This window comes from Rhinopithecus roxellana, chromosome 14, assembly GCF_007565055.1.
Source record: "Rhinopithecus roxellana isolate Shanxi Qingling chromosome 14, ASM756505v1, whole genome shotgun sequence".
NCBI lineage: Eukaryota > Metazoa > Chordata > Mammalia > Primates > Cercopithecidae > Rhinopithecus > Rhinopithecus roxellana.
This window is the reverse complement of record NC_044562.1, coordinates 111,037,717-111,063,885: the sequence shown is the minus strand read 5'-3', so window position 1 is coordinate 111,063,885 and position 26,169 is coordinate 111,037,717. Positions and strand designations below refer to the sequence as shown.

General features: G+C 37.9%; 1 protein-coding gene and 1 non-coding gene across 2 annotated transcripts in view; both read left to right on the top strand.

Annotated features, from left to right (window-relative positions):
• GALNT13 (polypeptide N-acetylgalactosaminyltransferase 13) overlaps nt 1-26,169 on the top strand; it is a 605,545-nt gene that overhangs the window by 38,262 nt on the left and 541,114 nt on the right. The window lies entirely within an intron of this gene.
• Nucleotides 17,102-17,208, top strand: LOC115893426. The gene has a single exon (XR_004053423.1). It is a non-coding gene; the product is annotated as a U6 spliceosomal RNA (small nuclear RNA).

The window sequence follows — 26,169 nt, the reverse complement described above, 5'->3', positions numbered from 1 at the left end:
TAGAAGAGTCAGGTCTTGTTGACCTAAATCCTTTGACTTTACTTCTGTTTTTGTAATGAATTGCATTTATTGCCCTTTTTTGTCTTTTTTGATCTTCGTTGATTTAAAGTCTGTTTTGCCTAAAATTGGGATTGTAACCCTTGTGTTTTTTATGTTTTCCATTTGCTTGATAGACGTTTTCCCATTCCTTAAGTTTGAGCCTGTGTCACTGTATGTGTGATAGGTCTCTTGAAGACAGCATACCACTGAGTCTTGCTTCTTTTTTCACCTTGCCACTCTGTGCCTTTTAATTGGAGCATTTAGCCTTCTTACATTTAATATTAGCATTGATATATGTGAATTTGATCCTGTCACTGTGTTGTTAGCCAGTTATTATGCTGATTTGTTTTTATGGTTACTTTATAGTGCCACTGGTCTGTGTACTTAAATGTGTTTTTGTAGTGGCTGGTAACAGTGTTTCCTTTTTATATTCAGTGCTTTTTTCAGGAGGTCTTATGTGCATGTTTGGTGGTAATGATTTCCCTTAGCATTTGACTGTCTGAAAGCATCTTATTTCTCCTTTGCTTATGAAGCTTAGTTTGTTTGTATATGAAATTCTTGGTCAGAATTTATCTTTTTGTAAGAATGTTGTATATAGACCCCCAATCTCTTCTTGCTTGTAGGGTTCTTTCTGAGAAGTTGGCTGTTAGTCTGATGGGCTTCCCTTTGTGGGTGACCTGTCCTTTGTCTCTCGCTGCCTTTATCATTTTTTCTTTCATTTCAGCCTTGGAGAATATGCTGATTATGTATCTTGGGGATGGTCTTGTGAAGTATTTTGTGGGGGTTCTCTGCATTTCCTGAATTTGAATGTTGGCCTTCTTGGCTAGATAGGGGAAATTCTTATGGATGATAACCTGCATCATGCTTTCCAAGTTGCTTTCATTCTCCTTATCTCTTTCAGGGATGTCAATAAGTCATAGATTTGGTCTCTTTATAGAATCCCATGTTTCTCTGAGGTTTGGTTTGTTCCTTTTTATTCTGTTTTCTTTATTCTTGTCTGACTGTATTGTTTCAGAAAGTCAGTATTCAGACTCTGAAATTCTTTACTCAGCTTGGTCTAATCTGTTGCTTTTACTTGTTATTGCATTATGAAATTCTTGTAGTGTTTTTTTTTTTCAGCTCTATAAGGTCAGCTTCTTGCTTTTCTATACTGGCTATTTTGTCTGTCAGATTCTGTATCATTTTATTATGATTCTTAGTTTCCTTAGATTGGGTTTCAGTGTTTTCATGAATCTTGAAAATCTTCATTCTTACCTTTATTCTGAATTCTATTTCTGTCATTTCAGCCATCTGAGCTCAGTTAACAACCCTTCTTGGAGAACTAGCATGGTCATTTGGACAAAAGAAGACACTCTTGCTTTTTTGAGTTGTCAGAGTTCTTGTGCTGGTTCTTTCTCATTTTTTTGGGTCTGCTGTTCCTTCAATATTTGAATTTCCTATCATTTAGATTTTTTTTCTTTTATCCTGTTTAATGACCTTGGAGGTTTAATTGTGGTATAAGGTGTATTCAGTCAATTAGATTCATTTCTGGAAGATTTTAGGGAGTCAAGGCTTAGCTCAGGACTCCTGGACTGTGTTTTTCTAATTCTGAGCAACTCTTATTGGGCGCTGGCTTTGTTTTCTGGCCCCTCATGGTTAGGAACCTGTTGTGAAGGATAGGCTGAAATGCTCCTGGACTTCTGGTCACAATACTTGTATGCATGGTGCTAGGCAAAGCTCTTTGTAGGGCAGTGGCAGTGGAATCTATACTCATTTACATGTGCTAGCAACTGTGGCAGTGGCAGCATGGCCAAGTGCACACTTGTCAGCTGTGGCAGGGTGGTAGTGGGTGCTGGGTAGCCAGCAGGTGTTTGCAGCAATGGTGATGGCAGTGTTACTCAGGGAGGCAGGGGTCCTCCACTGGCAACTATCCATGTGTTTATGCCAGTGTTGGTGTTAGCATGGTGGTGGGGGTGCTGGTGGGCTCAGGACTGTGCATGCCCTCTATGCACGTTCACACTGGTGGTTGTGGCTGCCTAGGTTGTGGGCAAGCTGTCTGTTTTCCCTGCCTAGTTTCACTTTGGCAGCAGTGTCAGTGCAAGGGGTGGGTGCTGGTGGTGGCAGGGTAGGTGGGTTTCATGCCTGCTGATGCTCTGATGCAATGGCAATGTGACAGGTGGGGTTGGGGGCAGCATGCACCCACACCAACAACAGTGGCACAGCAGGGTGCATGCACACACATGTGGTGGCAGGGAAGGGAAAGGAAGGTTTGTCTGTGTGCACATGTCCTGTCTTATGGGCAAAACAGCCCTTCAGAGTTCAGGTTGGACAGTTCCCCTAAGGCTAAAGTCTCCTATGGAAACAAGTTGAGCCCAGGTAAATGGGCATCCCTGGCCATGTTCCACTACAGACACTCCAAAGCCAAACCCTCTGGGCTCTGCACTGGCTGGAGTTCTGCCCCTAACACTTTTCTAAGTTACTCTTCCTGCCAACTGAAGGGTCCGTGGTGGTTGAGGGGTTTCCTACTGCTGGGATTCCAGAGGACTGTGATGAGAGCAGCTTGCTCCTTGTGTGATCAACTCCTAGTTTCTGCAGGGGTTCTTTGGGGCCAGGAATAAATCCTGGTGAACAGTAGTCCTATGCAGGGTGCCCAGTGTCTTCTCCCTTCAGTACAGCATCTGTGTCTTCCCTCCATCTGTTCTCAATACCTTGCCTCTGAAGATATGCTCAGAGGACTCCAGCCTTTCTGATGTTCTGGTTCCTTGGAGGGAGATGTTCCTCCTAGCTGTGTCTAGTTGGCCATTTTGAGGCAGGCAAGATATATCTTAAAAATTATTTTCTCTTAGTTCCTTGTATAAAAATACATGTTTAAATATCGACCTTGCATATAGTAGATTGTAAACTCATTAATTCTAGTATTTTTATGGTGCATTATTTTGAATTTTCCATGTAAATATCCATGTTGTCTGTGAAGAAAGATAGTATTACTTAACACTTTCAAAATCTTATAGCTTTATTGTATGTTATGTGTCTTTTTTTTTTTTTTTTTTTTTTTTTTTATTATACTTTAAGTTCTAGGGTACATGTGCATAACGTGCAGGTTTGTTACATATGTATACTTATGCCATGTTGGTGTGCTGCACCCATCAACTCGTCAGCACCCATCAATTCATCATTTATATCATGTATAACTCCCCAATGCAATCCCTCCCTCCTCCCCCCTCCCCCCTCCCCATGATAGACCCCAGTGCGTGATGTTCCCCTTCCCGAGTCCAAGTGATCTCATTGTTCAGTTCCCACCTATGAGTGAGAACATGCGGTGTTTGGTTTTCTCTTCTTGTGATAGTTTGCTAAGAATGATGGTTTCCAGCTGCATCCATGTCCCTACAAAGGACGCAAACTCATCCTTTTTTATGGCTGCATAGTATTCCATGGTGTATATGTGCCACATTTTCTTAATCCAGTCTGTCACAGATGGACATTTGGGTTGATTCCAAGTCTTTGCTATTGTGAATAGTGCCGCAATAAACATACGTGTACATGTGTCTTTGTAGTAGACTAATTTATAATCCTTTGGGTATATACCCAGTAGTGGGATGGCTGGGTCATATGGTACATCTAGTTCTAGATCCTTGAGGAATTGCCATACTGTTTTCCATAATGGTTGAACTAGTTTACAATCCCACCAACAGTGTAAAAGTGTTCCTATTTCTCCACATCCTCTCCAACACCTGTTGTTTCCTGACTTCTTAATGATTGCCATTCTAACTGGTGTGAGATGGTATCTCATTGTGGTTTTGATTTGCATTTCTCTGATGGCCAGTGATGATGAGCATTTTTTCATGTGTCTGTTGGCTGTATGAATATCTTCTTTTGAGAAATGTCTGTTCATATCCTTTCCCCACTTTTTGATGGGGTTGTTTGTTTTTTTCTCGTATATTTGTTTGAGTTCTTTGTAGATTCTGGATATTAGCCCTTTGTCAGATGAGTAGGTTGCAAAAATTTTCTCCCATTCTGTAGGTTGCCTGTTCACTCTGATGGTAGTTTCTTTTGCTGTGCAAAAGCTCTTTAGTTTAATTAGATCCCATTTGTCAATTATGGCTTTTGCTGCCGTTGCTTTTGGTGTTTTAGACATGAAGTCCTTGCCCATGCCTATGTCCTGAATGGTACTACCTAGATTTTCTTCTAGGGTTTTTATGGTATTAGGTCTAACATTTAAGTCTCTAATCCATCTTGAATTAATCTTCGTATAAGGGGTAAGGAAAGGATCCAGTTTCAGCTTTCTACTTATGGCTAGCCAATTTTCCCAGCACCATTTATTAAATAGGGAATCCTTTCCCCATTTCTTGTTTCTCTCAGGTTTGTCAAAGATCAGATGGCTGTAGATGTGCGGTATTATTTCTGAGGACTCTGTTCTGTTCCATTGGTCTATATCTCTGTTTTGGTACCAGTACCATGCTGTTTTGGTTACTGTAGCCTTGTAGTATAGTTTGAAGTCAGGTAGCGTGACGCCTCCAGCTTTGTCCTTTTGACTTAGGATTGTCTTGGCAATGCGGGCTCTTTTTTGGTTCCATATGAACTTTAAAGCAGTTTTTTCCAATTCCGTGAAGAAAGTCATTGGTAGCTTGATGGGGATGGCATTGAATCTATAAATAACCTTGGGGAGTATGGCCATTTTCACGATATTGATTCTTCCTATCCATGAGCATGGTATGTTCTTCCATTTGTTTGTGTCCTCTTTGATTTCACTGAGCAGTGGTTTGTAGTTCTCCTTGAAGAGGTCCTTTACATCCCTTGTAAGCTGGATTCCTAGGTATTTTATTCTCTTTGAAGCAATTGTGAATGGAAGTTCATTCCTGATTTGGCTCTCTGCTTGTCTGTTGCTGGTGTATAAGAATGCTTGTGATTTTTGCACATTAATTTTGTATCCTGAGACTTTGCTGAAGTTGCTTATCAGCTTAAGGAGATTTTGGGCTGAGACGATGGGGTTTTCTAAATATACAATCATGTCATCTGCAAACAGGGACAATTTGACTTCTTCTTTTCCTATCTGGATACCCTTGATTTCTTTCTCTTGCCTGATTGCCCTAGCCAGAACTTCCAACACTATGTTGAATAGGAGTGGTGAGAGAGGGCATCCCTGTCTTGTGCCAGTTTTCAAAGGGAATTTTTCCAGTTTTTGCCCATTCAGTATGATATTAGCTGTGGGTTTGTCATAAATAGCTCTTATTATTTTGAGGTACGTTCCATCAATACCGAATTTATTGAGCGTTTTTAGCATGAAGGGCTGTTGAATTTTGTCAAAAGCCTTTTCTGCATCTATTGAGACAATCATGTGGTTCTTGTCTTTGGTTCTGTTTATATGCTGGATTACGTTTATTGATTTGCGAATGTTGAACCAGCCTTGCATCCCAGGGATGAAGCCCACTTGATCATGGTGGATAAGCTTTTTGATGTGCTGCTGAATCCGGTTTGCCAGTATTTTATTGAGTATTTTTGCATCAATGTTCATCAGGGATATTGGTCTAAAATTCTCTTTTTTTGTTGTGTCTCTGCCAGGCTTTGGTATCAGGATGATGTTGGCCTCATAAAATGAGTTAGGGAGGATTCCCTCTTTTTCTATTGATTGGAATAGTTTCAGAAGGAATGGTACCAGCTCCTCCTTGTACCTCTGGTAGAATTCAGCTGTGAATCCATCTGGTCCTGGACTTTTTTTGGTGGGTAGGCTATTAATTGTTGCCTCAATTTCAGAGCCTGCTATTGGTCTATTCAGGGATTCAACTTCTTCCTGGTTTAGCCTTGGGAGAGTGTAAGTGTCCAGGAAATTATCCATTTCTTCTAGATTTTCTAGTTGATTTGCGTAGAGGCGTTTATAGTATTCTCTGATGGTAGTTTGTATTTCTGTGGGGTCAGTGGTGATATCCCCTTTATCATTTTTTATTGCATCTATTTGATTCCTCTCTCTTTTTTTCTTTATTAGCCTTGCTAGCGGTCTGTCAATTTTGTTGATCTTTTCAAAAAACCAACTCCTGGATTCATTGATTTTTTGGAGGGTTTTTTGTGTCTCTATCTCCTTCAGTTCTGCTCTGATCTTAGTTATTTCTTGCCTTCTGCTAGCTTTTGAATGTGATTGCTCTTGCCTCTCTAGTTCTTTTAATTGTGATGTTAGAGTGTCAATTTTAGATCTTTCCTGCTTTCTCTTGTGGGCATTTAGTGCTATAAATTTCCCTCTACACACTGCTTTAAATGTGTCCCAGAGATTCTGGTATGTTGTATCTTTGTTCTCATTGGTTTCAAAGAACATCTTTATTTCCGCTTTCATTTCGTTATGTACCCAGTAGTCATTCAGGAGCAGGTTGTTCAGTTTCCATGTAGTTGAGCGGTTTTGATTGAGTTTCTTAGTCCTGAGTTCTAGTTTGATTGCACTGTGGTCTGAGAGACAGTTTGTTATAATTTCTGTTCTTTTACATTTGCTGAGGAGTACTTTACTTCCAATTATGTGGTCAATTTTGGAATAAGTGCGATGTGGTGCTGAGAAGAATGTATATTCTGTTGATTTGGGGTGGAGAGTTCTATAGATGTCTATTAGGTCCGCTTGGTGCAGAGATGAGTTCAATTCCTGGATATCCTTGTTAACTTTCTGTCTCGTTGATCTGTCTAATGTTGACAGCGGAGTGTTGAAGTCCCCCATTATTATTGTATGGGAGTCTAAGTCTCTTTGTAAGTCTCTAAGGACTTGCTTTATGAATCTGGGTGCTCCTGTATTGGGTGCATATATATTTAGGAGAGTTAGCTCTTCCTGTTGAATTGATCCCTTTACCATTATGTAATGGCCTTCTTTGTCTCTTTTGATCTTTGATGGTTTAAAGTCTGTTTTATCAGAGACTAGGATTGCAACCCCTGCTTTTTTTTGTTCTCCATTTGCTTGGTAGATCTTCCTCCATCCCTTTATTTTGAGCCTATGTATGTCTCTGCATGTGAGATGGGTCTCCTGAATACAGCAGACTGATGGGTCTTGACTCTTTATCCAGTTTGCCAGTCTGTGTCTTTTAATTGGAGCATTTAGTCCATTAACATTTAAGGTTAATATTGTTATGTGTGAACTTGATCCTGCCATTATGATATTAACTGGTTATTTTGCTCGTTAGTTGATGCAGTTTCTTCCTAGCCTCGATGGTCTTTACATTTTGCCAAGTTTTTGCGATGGCTGGTACCGGTTGTTCCTTTCCATGTTTAGGGCTTCCTTCAGGGTCTCTTGTAAGGCAGGCCTGGTGGTGACAAAATCTCTAAGCATTTGCTTATCTGTAAAGGATTTTATTTCTCCTTCACTTATGAAACTTAGTTTGGCTGGATATGAAATTCTGGGTTTAAAATTCTTTTCTTTAAGAACGTTGAATATTGGCCCCCACTCTCTTCTGGCTTGTAGAGTTTCTGCCGAGAGATCTGCTGTTAGTCTGATGGGCTTCCCTTTGTGGGTGACCCGACCTTTCTCTCTGGCTGCCCTTAAGATTTTTTCCTTCATTTCAACTTTGGTGAATCTGGCAATTATGTGTCTTGGAGTTGCTCTTCTGGAGGAGTATCTTTGTGGCGTTCTCTGTATTTCCTGAATTTGAATGTTGGCCTGCCCTACTAGGTTGGGGAAGTTCTCCTGGATGATATCCTGAAGAGTGTTTTCCAACTTGGTTCCATTTTCCCCCTCACTTTCAGGCACCCCAATCAGACGTAGATTTGGTCTTTTTACGTAATCCCATACTTCTTGCAGGCTTTGCTCATTTCTTTTTCTTCTTTTTTCTTTTGGTTTCTCTTCTCGCTTCATTTCATTCATTTGATCTTCAATCGCTGATACTCTTTCTTCCAGTTGATCGAGTCGGTTACTGAAGCTTGTGCATTTGTCACGTATTTCTCGTGTCATGGTTTTCATCTCTGTCATTTCGTTTATGATCTTCTCTGCATTAATGAGTCTAGCTGTCAATTCTTCCACTCTTTTTTCAAGATTTTTAGTTTCTTTGCGCTGGGTACGTAATTCCTCCTTTAGCTCTGATAAGTTTGATGGACTGAAGCCTTCTTCTCTCCTCTCGTTCAAGTCATTCTCTGACCAGCTTTGATCCGTTGCTGGTGATGGGCTGCGCTCCTTTGCAGGGGGAGATGCGCTCTTATTTTTTGAATTTCCAGCTTTTCTGCCCTGCTTCTTCCCCATCTTTGTGGTTTTATCTGTCTCTGGTCTTTGATGGTGGTGACGAACTGATGGGGTTTTGGTATAGGTGTCCTTCCTGTTTGATAGTTTTCCTTCTGACAGTCAGAAGGACTCTCTGTTGGTCTGTTGGAGATTGCTTGAGGTCCACTCCAGACCCTGTTTGCCTGGGTATCAGCAGCAGAGGTTGCCGAAGATAGAATATTGCTGAACAGCGAGTGTACCTGTCTGATTCTTCCTTTGGAAGTGTCCTCTCAGGGGTGTACTCCACCCTGTGAGGTGTGGGGTGTCAGACTGCCCCTAGTGGGGGATTTCTCCCAGCTAGGCTACTCAGGGGTCAGGGACACACCTGAGCAGGCAGTCTGTCCGTTCTCAGATCTCAACCTCCGCGTTGGGAGATCCGCGGCTCTCCCCAAAGCTGTCAGACAGAGTCGTTCGCGTCTGCACCGGCTCCCGCTACTTCCCCTGTTGGTCTTCAGCTGTGCGCTGTCCCCAGAGGTGGAGACTACAGAGACAGGCAGGCTTCCTTGAGCTGCTGTGAGCTCCACCCAGTTCGAGCTTCCCAGCGGCTTTGTTTACCTACTTAAGCCTCAGCAATGGCGGGCGCCCCTCCCCCAGCCTCGCTGCTGCCTTGCGGATAGATCGCGGCAGACTGCTGTGTTAGCAGTGAGGGAGGCTTCGTGGGCGTGGGACCCTCCCGGCCAGGTGTGGGATATATTCTCCTGGAATGCCTGTATGCTTACAGCGCAGTATTGGGGTGGGAGTTACCCGATTTTCCAGGTGTTGTGTGTCTCAGTTCCCCTGGCTAGGAAAACGGATCCCCTTCCCCCTTGCGCTTCCAGGTGAGGCGATGCCTCGCCCTGCTTCAGCTCTCGCTGGTCAGGCTGCAGCAGCTGACCAGCACCGATTGTCCGGCACTCCCTAGTGAGATGACCCCAGTACCTCAGTTGAAAATGCAGAAATCACCGGTCTTCTGTGTCGCTCGCGCTGGGAGTTGGAGACTGGAGTTGTTCCTATTCGGCCATCTTGCTCCGCCCCGTATGTTATGTGTCTTATTGACTTGACTAGAATGTCCAGAACAATGCTGAATGAACATAGGAGGAATGAACATTCTGCTCTTATTCACGAATCAAAGAAAACACTTTCCATCATTTTACTATTAAGAATGATGTCCATGAGGTCAGGAGTTCGATACCAGTCTGGCCAACACAGTGAAACACCGTCTCTACTAAAAATACAAAAACTAGCCAGGTATGGTGGTATGTGCCTGTAATCCCAGTTACTTGGGAGGCTGGGAAATGGTATGTCTAGTTTACCTATCTTATATTAGCATAAATTCAGTTATTTAAGAGAGGACGGTGTCTATAAATGACTAATAAAGGTTGATAGAGTACAAAAGCAACTAAACTTGTTTCTCTTGAGTAGCGCTTTACCTTTTAGATGGGATTGAGTCTCAATTTCTGTTCTTTGATGTATAATTTCTATACTTTGAACTAAACTGAAAGATTGCTCAAAGTTAAAGTTTATGATAGGAGCACTTTATATAATGTCAAACTAAGAAATAGATAAGAATTTAAAGGTTTCTCTTTAACCTTTGCCATTGGCAGGTTGTGAAACTTATGAAAGAAATTATATGCCTCTGGGCCTCAGTTTATTCAGTTGACAAATCAATTGGTTGATGAGATGACCTCTACTACTTATTTACAGCTTTAAAACACCATAATTCTGTGCATTTCTTTTTGCCCAAGACAGATTCTTTTGCCAAAAGAAATATCCTAGTCTCTGTTTGTGTCTGTGTGTATATATTTATTCATATTGCCATCATCTTTAGAATATCGTGAAATATATCATATATGTATTAAGATGTGTATAGTACACTAATATTAAATATATGGATTGATGAGTTTTTACATAGTTATATGCCTGAATTACTGCTATCTAGATCAAGAACATATAGAATATATCTCACCCCCAATAACTTCCCTTTACATCTCTTTCCCATCAATATCCTTCTGGTTTTTATTATTTTTTTATTTTGACTTATGATAATATAATTCGAAAAAGGTATGTAGTATTTTGAGGGATAATTCAAACTTCAAGAATATTCTAGAAGTATTAACAATTATGACAAAACCAAAACCTCTAAATAATACTGAGAAGTGCAATAAACTATAACGATAATGTTATAAGTAATAAATTTAATTATACATCCACTGAAACAAAACAGAATTGCAATGTGAAAAATCTCTTAAAATTCTATCCAAATCTCCCACCTGTAAGCCAAAAAATAGAGCTACCACACAGGCTTGTGAGTATTCTATCAGTCATGTTGCCAGGCAACCTTAGTCAGTATGAGAGACACCCAATTGAGCAGCCTTAGAGTCAAACTAAAAGGTATCTTGGAAACAAAAGGGTTCAACTGATAGAGAGGGAGGAAAGAAGGAGAGAGAGAGAGAGGGAGAAAAGAGACAGAATGTCAATTAGGCAGTTATCTTGTTAATCATGACCACAAACAGTTTTTTTTTCTAGTAAAATGCAGCTAACTTACAGCAAAATTACTTGGATTTCTAGTTCCTTCACTGTTTTTCTCCTGCATGTACACATGTGTGAGTGCAAAGGTTTGGCAAGATGTATCATCATTACTTTTTTGGAGAGAAGGACGTTAAAAAGCATTTTTAGCTTACTCAAAACATGCTAACTAGGAGTTCATTGCGATTCTATTAATTCAGGATTATGTTTGATTCAACCATGTTTAAAAACATCTGATTTTTAAATTGAAATACTGTGTTTGAAAAATTGGGAATATGAAGTAAAAATATCTACCACTTGAACTGAAATCCTTGGAGGCTAAAAGGAATGGAAAGGGAGAGGCTCCTAATTCTCTCTGGGTGAACTTCGGTGGAGATAATATACACCAATTAAACAGTGTGAGAATTTGTGATGACAAAGTCAAGTAAGCCCTTGACTCTGCAAAGCAACTCTTAATGTGGTTTTCTAGAGAGGTATCTTCCATTTCCCACAGTTTCATTTTCATATCCAACCTCTGCTGCTCCCTTATGCTCTAACCCACCACCACTCTTCTCCCTTCCTTCTTAACAGATCATGTAAAGAGAAAATAGCATCTGTGAGACAGAAACTTTTGAGATTCCTACTAACTTACCAGTGTCCATAAATCCTTTTATTATCCCCTTCTATTGATGCCTCTTCCTCTATAAAGCAATTCCTTCATCAGTGCTCTGGATCCTACAGCTATCTGTGCATGTTCTAAGGGCGCTAGTTCAAATGAATATTTTCATTTTGCATATTCAACCTTATCCCTTTCTCCTGATTCCTTCCTCTTGGCATTAAACGTCAAAATATCTTTCCCCTTAAAACCACAAATGCATTTATGCATAAATCTTCACCTTATTTTAAGTCAATTTTTAGCTACACTGTAACTATTACCTCTATTCATAGCTAAATGTCTCCAAGATTTGTCAATATTCGGTGTCACATTTATTCACACCTCAACACACTGAGGCTTTCCTTGTCTGCTTGTCTGAAGCTGCTCCAAGGTCACCACAGTTAGTTGCGTGACTTATATTGCATATAGAATATACTTCTTGGCTCTCTTAGCACAATTGTGTACTATTGATCATTCCTTCTATTTCAGAATATTACTTTTTGATGAAATCGATATTATTTGCACTTGTTTTTCTCCTCCCTTGATAGCATTGCCTAATCTCATTTGTGTGCTTATCTTTCTTAAAATACATATTCTACAAGATTCTTTATGGCACCCTCGTTTCTCTCATACTTAGATTCTCACTGAACAAATTTTATCAATTTCCATGTCTTCCATTTCCACTGACTTGCTGACTCCCTCATCTTTACCTCTTCTGATATTCAGTCCCTATACTCACCTGCCTTCTAGGCAGCTCTGCTTCTATATCCCATAGGAGATTCAAAAAGTATTAACATCTACCAGCAAATTTGTGAATACCACTATTTTTCCATTATAAACTTGATTAAAATATGTGATATTGATGTGTATATAAACAACAAAATGAAAATAATAAAATTAATATTCTTAACAATGATGCAGACCCCAGAAATTTTAATCTTGAGCAGGCCTTTGATTTTATGTAGAACTTCTAGATTATAAACTGTGAAGTAAGGTGTCTCAAGCACCTAATTTGGGCTAGGGTTGGGAGCATATTATGTACTCAAAAATTATTTGTGAAATAAATAAAATAAATAGCTTAATATTTGAATGAATCTGAAAGGATTTTCTTTTTCCAAGTTGCTCATCCTAATATTGATTACAAATTATTTTGCTCATCCTAATACTGATTACAGTAATAGTAATGGCTAACATGTACTGATTAATTACATTGTGCCAGTTCCTCTGATTCTCATTTCATATATATAATCTTTACCATAATTCTATTAGTAGATATAATTCTTATTACTATTTTATAAACATGGAAACAACTGAAGTTAACTGGGCAAATTAACCTCTTCAATATCTTCAAACTGATTGTTTATAGGGGTTGGACTTGAATCAAAGTTGTCTAATACTCCATTATATATATTATACAGTTATATATATTATAATATATGTTATGTATATTATATATATAACTAAATATAATAAAATATATATATATGAATTTTTAAAAAAATAGTACCTTCTATATTCCTGGTTCTTTGATACAGACATTCATGTTCTGATGTTTTTGCTATTAGTAGGCCTCTTCGGATTCTCAGTAGGTGCACATGACTTAGGTGTCATCAATTATGATTAAAGTTTAAGTTGTCTTGAAAAAATAACTTAGAATATGCCTTCAGAGGCTACAGTAATCAAAACAGGATGGTACTAGTACAAAGACCAACACATCGACCAATGGAACAGAATAGACAACCCAGAAATAAGGCACTTCACCTACAACCATCTGATATTCCACAAAGCTCACAAAAACAAGCATTGGGGAAGGAATCTATTCAATAAATGGTGCTGGCACAACTGGCTAGCTATATTCAGAAGATTAAAACTGGACCCTTTCTTTACACTACATAAAAATATCAACTCAAGATGGATGAAAGACTTTAATATAAAACCCAAAACTATAAAAACCCTGGAAGACAACATAGGAAATACTATGCTGGACGCAGAAACTGGCAAAGATTTTATGACAAAGATACCAAAGCCACTGCAACAAAAGTGAAAATTGACAAATGGGACCTAATTAAACTAAAGAACTTCTGCAAAGCAAAGGAAACTATTAACAGAACAAACAGACCATCTATAGAATATGAGAAAATATTTGCCAACCATGCATCGAACAAAGGTAGAATATCCAGAATCTTTAAGGAACTTAAATTTATAAGTAAAAAACAACCCATTAAAAAGTGGGCAAAGGACATGAACTGACAATTTTCAAAAGAAGATATATATGTGACCAACAAGAATATGAAAACATGCTCAACATCACTGATGATTAGCGAAATGCAGATCAAAACCACAATGAGATCCCATCTTACAACAGTCAGAATGACTATTATTAAAAAGTGAAAAAATAACAGATGCTGGAAGGTTGTGGGGAAAAGGGAACACTTATACATTGCTGATGAGCATGTAAATTAGTTCAACCATTGTGGAAAACAGTAATGATTTGTCAAATAACTTGAAACAGAATTAGCATTCACCCCAGCAATCCCATTTTTGAGTATATATCCAAAAGAATATAAATCACTGTACCATAAAGACACATGGGCGTATATATTCATTGCAGCACCATTCACAATAGCAGACATGAAATCAACCTACATTCCCATCAATGGTAGACTGAATAAATAAAATATGAAACATATACACTATGAAATACTGTACAGTCATAAAGAAGAAGATCATATCCTTATCAATAACATGGATGGAGCTGGAGGCTTCTATAGTAAGTAAAATAACACAAGAACAGGAAACCAAATACTGCATGTTCTCACTTGTAAGTGGGTGCTAAACAAGAACACGTGGACACAAAGAGGGGAACAACAGGCACCAAGACCTACTTGAGAGTGGAGTCTTGGAGGAGGGAGAGGATCAGAAAAATACCTATTGAGTACTGTGTTTATTCTTGGGTGATGAAATAATCTGTACACCAGTCCCCTGTGACAAGCAGTTTACCTGTATAACAAACCTGCACGTGTACCCCTGAACCTAACATAGAAGTTATAATAATAATAAAGAAAGAATGCCTTAAGAGTTCATGTAAGAGTAAGGGAGATAGAATGCAAGTGGAAATTGCAAGGAAATATTGGGATGGCCAAGAGATACAGTGTTTTCTCTATAGTAGAGGAAGAAAATACAGTAAATTTGAAAAAAATGGCAGAAACAATGGACAAACAACTAACAAATATATCCTGCAGAGCCAATTAAAAACTGAAATAAAAAATCCAGGTCAGATGATATTTATAATTGAAAAAAGACTATGGACAGGAAATAAGATGAATAAAAAGGGATATTAGAACTATCATAAGGATAAACATAATTTAAATATGTTAAAATACATCTATAATTTTGAAAATACATATAGAAAAAAATCCATGTATCGGGTTAGTGGGCTTTATTAATTTAGATTGCTGTCTTTGTACATATCTTTTCCAGAAATGTGAAGCAAAAAGGAAAATAAAAGTTGATTGCTGTTCTGCTGGAGTGGAGCTGAATGGATGTGGGAAATCAGAGAATTTTTGTACTGATTACAGTTTTTTGCAGGAAGGGGAATCGTAAAAATATTTTCTTCTCAGTTTGAACACTGTTTCATTTCACAGAAATTAATAGATAAGAGACTTTGAACTGGAGTACACCTACTGATTTGTTCTGATGTCAGTCGTTAGAATGTATTTACTATGCTTTTCAAAACCAAAAGAAAATATCATAATCATTCAGCCACAAAAATAGTGGAAGCTTTTCCTTGGACTAAACAGATCTTTTGATCTTGAAGCTTTATACCTTTCCCATTTAAGTTATAAAAATATATAATCTTTACAGAAAATGTATAGACTGTTTCCTTTTAGAATTTTACCCTTGTCTCAAAAATAAACTAGAATTAGAAAAGCTGTCTGTTAATAACTAATCACTTCTCCTGCTATCATACCAATTATAAAGACTCATTTTAAGAAAGGAAACTTTATAGTTGAGGTAAACTTAGGTAGGTGATAATCATTCCTCCCCCAACCCTTACTTTCCACCCTCTCCCAGTCCACTACCATGTTCTGCACAGCTAACTTCTGGTGGATAATGTGTAAAGAAAAACTGTTTTCAGAAATCACTTTAATTAGCAATGACTGCCATGAATTGATATATGGCAATGAATATTTTAGAGACTCAGAGATATATTATTTAATAATTATATCGAAGTAATAAGGTCATTTGCAGTAGTGTTTTTATTTTTATTTTTTATTTTTTAATTTTAATTTTTTTATTTTTTGAGACAGAGTCTCCCTCTGTCGCCCAGGCTGGAGTGCAGTGGCATGATCTGGGCTCACTGCAACCTCCGCAGTTCCCCTGCCTCAGCCTCCTGAGTAGCTGGGATTACAGGCGCCTGCCACCATGCTCGGCTAATTTTTGTATTTTTAATAGAGATGGGGTTTCACTGTGTTCACCAGGCTGGTCTCAACAGGCTGGTCTCAAACTCCTGACTTCAGGTGATCCTCCCACATCAGCCTCCCAAAGTGCTAGAATTACAGGCATGAGCCACCGGGCCTGGCCTGAAATACCATTTTTAGATTAGACATTTAAAAACAGAAAAAAAAATTTATGTGTAAGTTAATAGCCTTCATTAATTCAGACTGCTGCTTTTGTACATATCTTTGCCAGAAATGTGAAGCGAAAAGGAAAATAAAATATTGATTGCTGTTCTGCTGGATTAATAGCAAATTATAATAGAACCGATTACATCAGTTATATACTGCTACTATATTTGTTAAGTACTTTTTTGGCTTTTGAATAAAATCATACTCTACCTTGCTCACTTTTAACAGGGAAAGTATTTTCTTCATATTGATTTGATTTTGGAATCTGATTTTTTGTTAAATCTCAATCATGATTTTTAAAAATTTCCAACTTTTATTTTTAAATTCAGGGGCACATGCGCAGGATATACAGGTTTGTTACATAGGTAAATGTGTTCCATGGTGGTTTGGTGCACAGATCACCCCATCACCTATGTATTAAGCCCAGCATCCATTAGCTGTTCTTCCTGATGCACTCCCTCTTCCCACCCCCTAGCCTCAGATAGGCCCTACTGTGTTTTGTTTGCCACCATGTGTCTATGTGTTCTCATCCTTCAGCTCCCACTTATAAATGAGAACACATGGTACTTGGTTTTCTGTTCTGCATTAGTTTGCTAAGGATAATGGCCTCCAGCTCCATCCGTATTCCTGCGCAGGACATGATCTCATTCTTTTTTATGGCTGCATAATATTCTATGGTGTATATATACCACATTTTCTTTATCCAGTCTGTTGTTGATGGACATTTAGATTGATTCCATGTCGTTCTGCAATGAGCATATGTCTGTACGTATATTTATAATAGAACAGTTTATATTCCTTTGGGTACATACCCCGTAATGAGATTGCTGGAGCGAATGGCATTTCTGCCCTCTAGGTCTTAGTGGAATTGCCACACTGTCTTCCACAATGGTTGAACTAATTTACATTCTCACCAACAGTGTATAAGTGATCCTTTTTCTCCACAACCTCGTCAGCATGTGTTGTTATTTTACTTTTTAATAATGGCTATTCTTATTGGTGGGACATGGTATCTCATTGTGGTTTTGATTTGCATTTCTCTAGTGATCAATGATGTTGAGCTGTTTGTTGGCCATGTGTATGTTTTCTTTTGAAAATGTCGTGCTCACTTCGGCAGCACATATACTAAAATTGGAACGATACAGAGAAGATTAGCATGGCCCCTGCACAAGGATGACACGCAAACTCGTGAAGCGTTCCATATTTTTTCAGCAATATTCTATCTTCTGTAGCCTCTGCTGCTGATACTCAGGCAAACAGGGTCTGGAGTGGACCTCAAGCAATCTCCAACAGACCTACAGCTGAGGGTTCTGACTGTTAGAAGGAAAACTAAGAAACAGAAAGGACACGCACACCAAAACCCCATCAGTACGTCACCAGCATCAAAGACCAAAGGCAGATAAAACCACAAAGACGGGGAAAAAGCAGGGCAGAAAAGCTGGAAATTCAAAAAATCAGAGCACATCTCCCCCTCCAAAGGAATGCAGCTCATCGCCAGCAATGGATCAAAGCTGGACAGAGAATGACTTCGACGAGTTGAGAGGAGAAGGCTTCAGTTGATCAAACTTCTAGACCTAAAGGAGGAACTATGTAGCCAGTGAAAAGAAACTAAAAATCTTGAAAAAAGAATGGAAGAATGGATAACTAGAATAATCAATGCAGAGAAGGCCATAAACGAACTGACAGAGATAAAAACCGTGACACGAGAGAAACGTGACAAATGCACAAGCTTCAGTAACCGACTTGATCAACTGGAGGAAAGAGTATCAATGATTGAAGATCAAATGAATGAAATGAAGTGAGAAGAGAAGTCTACAGAAAAAAAAAAAAGGAAAAAGAAATGAACAAAGCCTCCAAGAATATGGGATTATGTGAAAAGACCAAATCTATGTCTGATTGGTGTGCCTGAAAGTGAGGGGGAAAATGGAACCAAGTTGGAAAACACTTTAGAATATCATCCAGGAGAATTTCCCCAACCTAATAAGGCAGGCCAACATTCAAATTCAGGAAATACAAAGAATGCCACAAAGATGCTCTTTGAGAAGAGCAACACCAAGACACATAATTGTCAGATTCACCAAAGTTGAAATGAAGGAAAAATTGTTAAGGGCAGCCAGAGAGAAAGGTCGGGTTACGCACAAAGGGAAGCCCATCAGACTAACAGCAGATCTCTCGGCAGAAACTCTACAAGCCAGAAGAGAGTGGGGGCCAATATTCAACATTCTTTTTTTTTTTTTTTTTTTTTTTTAAGAAAAGAATTTTCAACAGAGAATTTCATATCCAGCCAAACTAAGTTTCATCAGTGAAGGAGAAATAAAATCCTTTACAGATAAGCAAACGCTTAGAGATTTTGTCACCACCAGGCCTGCCCTACAAGAGATCCTAAAGGAAGTACTAAACATGGAAAAGAACGACCGGTACCAGCCATTGCAAAAACATGCCAAAATGTAAAGACCATTGAGGCTAGGAAGAAACTGCATCAACTAACGAGCAAAATAACCAACTAATATCACAATGATAGGATCAAGTTCACACATATCAATATTAACCTTAAATGTAAATGGGCTAAATGGTCCAATTAAAAGACACAGACTGGCAAATTGGATAAAGAGTCAAGACCTATCAGTTTGCTGTATTCAGGAGACCCATCTCACATGCAGAGACACACATAGGCTCAAAATAAAGGGATGACGGAAGATCTACCAAGCAAATGGAGAACAAAAAAAAAGCAGGGGTTGCAATCTTAGTCTCTGATAAAACAGACTTTAAACCATCAAAGATCAAAAGAGACAAGGCCATTACATAATGGTAAAGGGATCAATTCAACAGGAAGAGCTAACTATCCTAAATATATATGCGCCAAATACAGGAGCACCCAGATTCATAAAGCAAGTCCTTAGAGACTTACAAAGAGACTTAGACTCCCATACAATAATAATGGGAGAATTCAACACCCCACTGTCAACGTTAGACAGATCAACGAGACAGAAAGTTGACAAGGATATCCAGGAATTGAACTCAACTCTGCACCAAGCGGACCTAATAGACATCTACAGAACTCTCCACTCCAAATCAACAGAATATACTTTCTTCTCAGCACCACATCACACTTATTCCAAAATTGACCACATAGTTGGAAGTAAAGCACTCCTCAGCAAATATAAAAGAACAGAAATTATAACAAACTCTCAGACCACAGTGCAATCAAACTAGAACTCAGGACTAAGAAAATCAATCAAAACCGCTCAACTACATGGGAACTGAACAACCTGCTCCTGAATGACTACTGGGCACATAATGAAATGAAGGCAGAAATAAAGATGTTCTTTGAAACTAATGAGAACAAAGATACAACATACCAGAATCTCTGGGACACATTTAAAGCAGTGTGTAGAGGGAAATTTATAGCACTAAATGCCCACAAGAGAAAGCTGGAAAGATCTAAAATTGACACCCTAACATCACAGTTAAAAGAACTAGAGAAGCAAGAGCAAAGACATTCAAAAGCTAGCAGAAGGCAAGAAATAACTAAGATCAGAGCAGAACTGAAGGAGATAGAGACACAAAAAACCCTCCAAAAATCAATGAATCCAGGAGCTGGTTTTTTGAAAAGATCAACAAAATTGATAGACCGCTAGCAAGACTAATAAAGAAGAAAAGAGAGAAGAATCAAATAGACACAATAAAAAATGAAAAAGGGGATATCACCACCGACCCCACAGAAATACAGACTGCCATCAGAGAATACTGTAAACACCTCTATGCAAATAAACTAGAAAAACTAGAAGAAATGGATAATTTCCTGGACACTTCCACTCTCCGAAGACTAAACCAAGAAGAAATTGAATCCCTGAATAGACCAATATCAGGCTCTGAAATTGAGGCAATAATTAATAGCCTACCAACCAAAAGAAGTCCAGGACCAGATGGATTCACAGCCAAATTCTACCAGAGGTACAAGGAGGAGCTGGTACCCTTCCTTCTGAAACTATTCCAATCAATAAAAAAAGAGGGAATCCTCCCTAACTCATTTTATGAGGCCAACATCATCCTGATACCAAAGCCTGGCACACCAATATCCCTGATGAACGTCGATGCAAAAATCCTCAATAAAATACTGGCCAACTGAATCCAGCAGCACATCAAAAAGTTTATCCACCATGATCTAGTGGGCTTCATCCCTGGGATGCAAGGCTGGTTCAACATACACAAATCAATAAATGTAATCCAGCATATAAACAGAACCAAAGACAAAAACCACATGATTATCTCAATAGATGCAGCAAAGGCCTTTGACAAAATTCAACAGCCCTTCATACTAAAAACTCTCAGTAAACTAGGTATTGATGGAACGTATCTCAAAATAATAAGAGCTATTTATGACAAACCCACAGCCAATATCATACTGAATGGACAAAAACTGGAAGCATTCCCTTTGAAAACTGGCCCAAGACAGGGATGCCCTCTCTCACCACTTGTATTCAACATAATGTTGGAAGTTCTGGCTAGGGCAATCAGGCAAGAGAAAGAAATAAAGGGTATTCAGTTAGGAAAAGAAGAAGTCAAATTGTCCCTGCTTGCAGATGACACGATTGTATATTTAGAAAACCCCATCCTCTCAGCCCAAAATCTCCTTAAACTGGTAAGCAACGTCAGCAATGTCTCAGGATACAAAATTAATGTGCAAAAATCACAAGCATTCTTATACACCAGTAACAGACAAACAGAGAGCCAAATCATGAATGAACTTCCATTCACAATTGCTTCAAAGAGAATAAAATACCTAGGAATCCAACTTACAAGGGATGTACAGGACCTCTTCAAGGAGGACTACAAACCACTGCTCAGTGAAATCAAAGAGGACACAAACAAATGGAAGAACATACCATGCTCATGGATAGGAAGAATCAATACTGTGAAAATAGCCATACTGCCCAAGGTAATTTATAGATTCAATGCCATTGCCATCAAGCTACCAATGACTTTCTTCATAGAATTGGAAAAACTGCTTTAAAGTTCATGTGGTACCAAAAAAAGCCCGCATTGCCAAGACAATCCTAAGTCAAAAGAACAAAGCTGGAGGCATCATGCTACCTGACTTCAAACTATACTACAGGCTACAGTAACCAAAACAGCATGGTACTGGTACCAAAACAGAGATATAGACCAATGGAACAGAACAGAGCCCTCAGAAATAATACCACACATCTACAGCCATCTGATCTTTGACAAACCTGAGAAAAACAAGAAATGGGGAAAGGATTCCCTGTTTAATAAATGGTGCTGGGAAAACTGGCTAGCCATAAGTAAAAAGCTGAAACTGGATCCTTTCCTTACTCCTTATACGAAAATTAATTCTAGATGGATTAGAGACTTAAATGTTAGACCTAAAACCATAAAAACCCTAGACGAAAACCTAAGTAATACGATTCAGGACATAGGCATGGACAAGGACTTCATGTCTAAAACACCAAAAGCAGCAGCAACAAAAGCCAAAATTGACAAATGGGATCTAATTAAACTAAAGAGCTTCTGCACAGCAAAAGAAACTACCATCAGAGTGAACAGTCAACCTACAGAATGGGAAAAAATGTTTGCAATCTACTCATCTGACAAAGGGCTAATATCCAGAACCTACAAAGAACTCAAACAAATTTACAAGAAAAAAACAACCCCATCACAAAGTGGGCAAGTGATATGAACAGACATTTCTCAAAAGAAGACATGCACACACCAACGTATACATGAAAAAATGCTCGTCATCACTCGCCATCAGAGAAATGCCAATCAAAACCAGAATGAGATACCATCTCACACCAGTTAGAATGGCAATCATTAAAAACTCAGGAAACAATAGGTGCTGGAGAGGTGTGGAGAAATAGGAACACTTTTACACTGTTGGTGGGATTGTAAAGTGGTTCAACCATTGTGGAAAACAGTATGGCAATTCCTCAAGGATTTAGAGCTAGAAATACCGTATGACCCAGCCATCCCATTACTGGGTATGTACCCAAAGGATTATAAATCATGCTGCTATAAAGACACATGCACACGTATGTTTATTGTGGTACTATTTGCAATAGCAAAGACTTGGAATCAACCCAAATGTCCATCAGTGACAGACTGGATTAAGAAAATGTGGCATATATACACTGTGGAATACTATGCAGCCATAAAAAAGGATGAGTTCGCGTCCTTTGTAGGGACATAGATGCAGCTGGAAACCATCATTCTCAGCAAACTATCGCAAGAACAGAAAACCAAACACTGCATATTCTCACTCATAGTTGGGAATTGAACGATGAGATCACTTAGATTCTGGAACGGGAACATCACAGACTGGGGCCCATTATGGGGAGGGGGAAGGGGGGAGGGATGGCATTGAGAGTTATACCTGATGTAAATGATGAGTTGATGGGTGCTGACGAGTTGATGGGTGCAGCACACCAACATGGCACAAGTAAACATGTGTAACAAACCTGCACGTTGTGCACATGTTCCCTAGAACTTAAAGTATAATAGAAAAAAAAGAAAATGTCTATTCATGTCCTTTGTGCAATTTTTGATGGTGTTGTTTTTGACTTGTAAATTTGCTTAAGTTCCTTATAGATGTTAGGTATTAGGCTTTTGTCAGATGGCTAGATTACAAAAATTTTTTCCCATTCTGTAGGTTGTCTGTTTATTTTGTTGATAATTTATTTTTTTGTGCAGAAGCTCTTTAGTTTAATTTGATCCCATTTGTCAATTTTTGCTTTTGTTGCAATTGCTTTGGAATGGAATCTTGGCCTGTGCCTACATCCTGAATGGTATTGCCTAGATTTTCTCCTAGGGGTTTTATAGTTTTGGGTTTGTATTCAAATCTTTAATCCATCTTGAATTGATTATTATATATGGTGTAAGGAAGGGGTCCAGTTTCAGTTTTCTGCATATGACTAACCAGTTCTCCCAGCACTATTTATTAAATAGGGAATGCTTTCCCCATTGATCGTTTTTGTCAGGTTTGTCAAAGATCGGATAGTTGTAGGTGTGCAGTCTTATTTCTGGTGTCTGTTCTTGTGCCAGTACCATGCTGTTTTGGTTACTTGAGCTGTGTAGTATAGTTTGGCATCAGGTAGCATGAAGCCTCCAGCTTTTTTTTTTTTTTTGGTTAGGATTGTCTTGGCTATTCGGGCTCTTTTTTTCGTTCCATATGAATTTTAAAATTCTTTTTCCTAATTCTGTGAGGAATGTCAACGGTAGTTTAATGAAAATAGCATTGAATCTATAAATTGCTTTAGGCAGGATGACCATTTTCACGATATTGATTCTTCCTATCTGTGAGCATGGAATGTTTCTCCATTTGTTTGTGTCATCTCTGATTTATTTTAGCAGTGCTTTGTAGTTCTCCTTGAAGAGGTCCTTCACTTCCCTTGTTGGTTGTATTTCTAAGTATTTTATTCTTTTTGTGGCAGTTGTGAATGGAAGTTCATTCGTGATTAGGTTGTATGCCTGTTGTTGGTGTATAGGATTGCTAGCAATTTTTGCACATTGATTTTGTATCCTTAAACTTTGCTAAAGTTGCTTATCAGATTAAGAAGCTTTTGGGCTGAGATGATGGAGTTTTCTAGATATAGGATCATGTTACCTGCGAATGAAGATAGTTTGACTTCCTCTCTTCCTATTCTAATACCTTTATTACTTTCTCTTGCCTGTCAATCATGATTTTTTTCAAATTGTTGTACACCATTGATAGGAGACAATGCTTTTCTAATGCAAAAATCACTAAGGGTTTCAGATACCTCAAGTTGCATGTGATTTTAATCTAAATCATATTAAAAAAATAATGTTCTGGGGTTCAAGTATGTATGATTTTAATACATTAAAGTTTATTTACATGAGATGATTATACGATTTATTGGTGTTTTTTCTTTTCTAAAGATTTAACTGGATTTGAGGGAAATACAGGCGGCAATGGTGAGAATAGTTAGAAGTGAGTAGTCTTTTCCACTTTCAATAATCACTTTTAAATATGGTCCTGATGGATTTAAGGTTGTATTTGTTTGAAACAAAAGCCACATATACAACTGGAAAGAGATAGTTCCTGAATTTTGGTTACGAGTCCAGGTTTGAAAAGTTAGCCATTTTCTTCAAAAGAATGTGAAGTTTTAAAATAATTTCACATTTGAGGCAAACTTTTATCTTTCCGGAGTCTGTAATACTAGAGACTAGTGAAAGTTAGAATTTTGGAAGCAGATTACTTAAATCAGGCTTCGTTTTAACGGGGAATTCTGTCTTCCTTTTCTTTCTCATTTATTTTGTTTTATGAATAACCCTTGACAGTTCTTTGGGTCTGTTGGTCTATGTTTGCGTGGTTTTCATGACTGTGTGGGTGCCATATACTCACATGCACATCAACACAAATAGCAAATGAGTCAGAAATTTAGTCTGTATCACTATTATTGGTGATTTTCTTATTACTTTAAATTAAAACACATATCTTCCCCATTATTCAGATAATAGATACTATTTCTAGCTACTGTGTAAAAATCACAAAACGAATTAGAGAAACACAACAAAAGTTCCCACATTTGCACATTTTTTTCCAGTGCTTGTATATGAATAATTTAAAAACCAGTTAAAATCATAGTGCATATATAAGTAGACATTGTAATTTTAAAAAATAGTGTCATAATATCTCTTACCTAAAGCCTTTTCTCAATATGGGGTATTTAAAAGAGTGTCCAGTGGAGAAATTACTAGTTCAAAGTATATGATAATTTTTATGAAAATAGGTCAAAAATCTTATTTTTAATAAATGCTATTTCTTTCCAAAAACGTTTTTACCAATTTATATTTCCATCTGCAAAGAAAGAAAGGACCCATTTATCCCATCTTTGCCAAAATATAATTTTGTTACAAATAGTGTTTAATTTTAATTTATAGTCCTTTAATATGCACAATTATTAATTAAATGAATTAGAAGTTTTGCCAGATGATAGGGGAAATGTTGCTTTGTTTACAGGTTGGATTTTCATGACTTGTACACATAATGGTAATCTCTCCTTACCTGTTACATCTTGCATTACATTTTTCCTTTTCTCCTGTATTTGTGGCAGATTTTCTTACTTTATAGCTTCTCTGTGCTTTCTATTAATGGATTATACACTCCATTATATTAGTTGCTTTATATTGATTAACAAATTATCATCTTTAGCAATGTTATATGACAAGTTTGCTTTGCTAATAAGAATATGAATTTTAAGTCCATGGTGACTTGATACTTTTACTTTACTGTTAATTAATTGGCGAGTGTTCAATATTTGGAATATTTAGTTCTTTATGTAATTATTTACTTCTTTCCTCTAATTGCCTGTCTTTTAAGGCACTTAACTTATGGATAATAACTTTACCAGGAAGTTTGCAGGAAAAAAACCAAAGCTGCAAGTCAAATTATGAAGTACGTTCATATAAGCTTTAATGAGTTGTTTTGTTTTTTTCCCCAGAGGGAGAGGATGACTATTTCACCTATTAATACTTTATTATCTAGTTTAAGAAAAGAGTGCATTTATTCCGTGGATAAGATGTGATTAAAAATCAATCATTAAAATATAGGAGCAGACAAATAAAACTTTGTTTACATTTGTGCAATTGTAGTATGCCTCTAGAGTACCCTGTAAAAGCCCCTTCTTCATCTCTCTTGTGTGCTACTAGGGGTTCTTTTGTGTCTAGGGTTCTGTGCTTTTGTTTGACTTTATTTCACTTTCTATCCCCCATTAATTGTCAACCAGACTAGTCGGAGTGACTCTGACATAATTTTACAAGATAATATAATATTATTCCTCATTATTTTCTACAAATAAATGCCCCTGTTTTGAAATAGAAGCCTACATAAGAAATAACCACATTATTCTACACATTTCAAAGAAAGAACGCTTGTAATACATTCCTTACATATTTTGTCATGAAGAATTCAGAAGCCTTAAGACCAACTAGGAAGCTGAGGTTTAGATTTTCTAATGGTTTGATGTCTCAGTGGAAACATTTATTTTCTTTTTAATCAGGAGATTTATGGCAGAAGATAGCCAGCTAGCTGACAGATGTCTGCTGGGAACCGTCTAGATGCTCTAGTGTTATTTTAAATCTCTAGTTTTATATCTACTTGAACATTCTGAATTTTTCCCTTCCCCTCT